The following is a 3,086-nucleotide window of genomic DNA, read 5'->3' as shown; positions in this document are numbered from 1 at the left end:
TTTGTCACAAACTTTAATTAATAACCGTTCTTGCTTAATAGACTTGTTCCTCTGAGGATCTCCAAATGCTTTAGAAGAACTAGGGAATTAATACCATGTTACAGTGGAGAAGGAATAAAACCTCCAGTGTCATAAAGTTTAACATGCTGCTACCCTTCCACCCAGCAATGTTATCCTAGGTATTCACTCAAGAGAAAAAAATCACACATATTCATATAAAGATTTATACAAAATGGTCACAGCAGCCAAAATCTGGCAACAACTAATGGGATTAACAAATTGAAGTATATCCAAATAAAGAAATACTACTCACCAATAAACAGGAATGGAATACAGGGAGCGAACCCAAAGCCTGGCTCGGAGCAGCAGCAGCACCTTGAACACCAAGGGTTTCTCTGGCCAGTGTCTCTCCCTCCGATCTACAGCATGGGGAATGTCTTTGTGAACCCTTTTAAGGGCCTTTCTTGGCAAAAAAAAAAAAAAAAAAAAAAAAAAAAGGGGGCATTCTTTTGGTGGGCCTGGGATGCTACAGAGAAAACCACCATCCTGTATAAACTAAAGCTGGATGAGATCGTGACCACCATCCCCACCATAGGTTTCAACATGGAAACTGTGGGGTATATAAGAACATCTGCTTACCTTGTGGGACCTGGGCAGCCAGGACAAGATGGGGCCTCTGTGGCGCCACTACTTCCAGAACACACAAGGTCTCACCTTCGTGGTTGACAGCAACGACCAAGAGGCGTGAAAGAGGCCTGAGAGGAACTCAGGCGGTTGCTGGCTGCTGCTGGAGGACAAGCTCAGGGATACTCTCCTGATCATGTTCACAAACAAGCAGGACCTCCCCAACGTCCTGAACGCTGGGAGATCACAGACAAGCTGAGCCTGCACTCTCTGCCCCACAGGTACCAGTACATTCAGGCCACCCTTGCCACCATTGGGGGCAGGCTCCATGGCGGACTGGACTGGCTGTCCAATCAGCCCAGGAACCAGAAGTGAGCCGCACTTCTCTGCCCCCTCATTCCTTCCTTCATCCCTGCTTTCCTCTCAGGCAGCCCTCCGTTTCCCTGTGGTACGAGGGTCAGACACTGTCTCCACAGTCGGCCCAGCGTGCTTCCCCATGCTGTCCATGTGCAGGCGCAGCCTGCAACCGGGGTTTTATTAATGTAACTAGTTCTTGTTTCCCGTGAGGCAGTTTCTGGTACTCCTATGCAATATCACTCAGCGCTTTTATTTACTATTATTGTAAAATGACAATCAACCAGATGTAGTACTGAGAAGGGATTTTAGGCACCTGGGACCTCTAGGAGTCGCTATCACATCAACCCAATGCTCCTGCTCTGGGCTTTAGATCTGTGTTGAAATCCATTGTGATGGTGGTTTTTAACCCACACTCAGTGCATTTTTTAAAAATAGTTACAAATACAAGATAAGGAGACACTTGAACATAGAGAAGGGAGAAATGGGCCTAATGTAGCTTCTGCAGTAATGCCTTCAGTCCAGTTTATTTGTGGTCTCTACCCCATCTGGGGCATGTGGTGGGCAGAACAAGTCACAGAACGTTTTGCATGGTCACTTACGGTCCCTGCATGGCTGACTCGCTGGATCTTCTGCATCCCATAGCATTTGCTTGTACCTGTGCTTACACCACTGCCCTGGGGATGGACTGGGGTCTGTGTCCACTACTCAGGGACCCCAGCCTTCCCTTGTATTGCATAGGGGCTTTGATGGGACCAGCCTGGCCAGAGTAGGAGCCCCTCGTGTACACTCACTCACTGCAGGTTGTCTGGGTCTTACCAACAGGAGAGTGGACAGGTGACAGGTCATCTTAGAGCCAACTCCTCAGAGCCCCCATCCACAGGTGCTTTCACTCTGTCAGCCTGCAAGGGTCAGGTTTGACATGAAAATCAACAACCTCTACTTTTTTCTGTTGTATTTTGATAAATACTGAAGAAGCTGGAACTGTTAAGTTTTATCTTGGGGAAAAACCTAAGAACTGGTTTATCTGGTGTCGTGGAACCTCTCCCTGCTTTCAATACATAATTAGTAATCAACTGTTTTGTTTACTTGTTTTCAGTTTCCATTTTGACAAGTGAGCACTGTAATTGTAGCTACTAGAAAAAAATAACTATTAAAAAAAAGAATGAACTACAGATACATAAAACAATATAAATAAATAACAAAACATTATGTTGAGGAAAAGATGAGAGACACAAAGGAGTACATATGGTTTTGTTTATATTAAGTCCAAGAACAGGTAAGGTTAATCTATGATGATAGAAATCAGAAGAACAGTTGCCTTGGAGCAGAATGTTGACTAAAAAGAGGCAGGATAGAATAATAGAAATATATCTTGATTGGTGTAATGGTTACAGAGGCTTACATATTTGTCAAAGCTCATTGATCTGCATTCTTAATGTGTACATCCTAGTTCATGTAAATTTTACTTAAATTTTTTTAGAATAAAAGAAAAAATTAACTCTAATGTTCAGACCTGACCTCTATAACACAATATTTGAAGTTGTAGACTCTTATCAACTTGTCATCAGAAGGTTGCCCACCAATCCAATGCCAACAGGAGTCCACAATCTGGGATGCAATAAAAGGAGAAACTTTCTTCAGGTAAACAGTTTGCAAACTGGATCAAATGCAGGCCCTGGAGCAAACCCAAAGGCCACTCCCAAGAGACAAAGGGAAGACCTGCTTATAAAGTGGCCACCCTGGTCCCTGGCTGGTCCATTTTTATACAAATGAGGAATTCCACTTTGCAATTTGGACCAAATAGTGTATTCTTATCCGTCATAGTAGCATGTTCTGATTGGTTGTTATAGAGCTGCTCTGATTGGCCAGTAAAGATGCAAATGAGGTCATAGCTACACATCTCTGATTGGTCAGGGCAGGTCTCAGTTCATTGGTGGAGTCAAGATTCCCAGAACTCCTTCATAAGGGTCAGCTCTGCCCACAGGAGCAAAATGCAGAGGCCAACATCTCAGCTTGTGGCTGTCTCCTGAAACGCAGCATGAGTGAAAGTGCACTGCCAGCAATGGCTGCCAGACTCTGGTTATGAATTTGAGCCCAAATTTGCC

At 44.4% G+C, this 3,086-nt stretch overlaps 1 pseudogene; it reads left to right on the top strand.

The window, feature by feature from the left end:
- The first annotated feature begins 426 nt into the window (after positions 1-426).
- LOC129074077 (ADP-ribosylation factor 1-like) lies at positions 427-999 on the top strand (annotated as a pseudogene).
- Positions 1,000-3,086: the final 2,087 nt, after the last annotated feature.

This window comes from Pteronotus mesoamericanus, unplaced genomic scaffold (assembly GCF_021234165.1).
Source record: "Pteronotus mesoamericanus isolate MK-2021 breed Mesoamerican mustached bat unplaced genomic scaffold, CSHL_Meso_final contig_46, whole genome shotgun sequence".
Lineage (NCBI taxonomy): Eukaryota > Metazoa > Chordata > Mammalia > Chiroptera > Mormoopidae > Pteronotus > Pteronotus mesoamericanus.
Note: the sequence above shows the minus strand (reverse complement) of the source record. Positions and strands in the feature narration are given on the sequence as shown.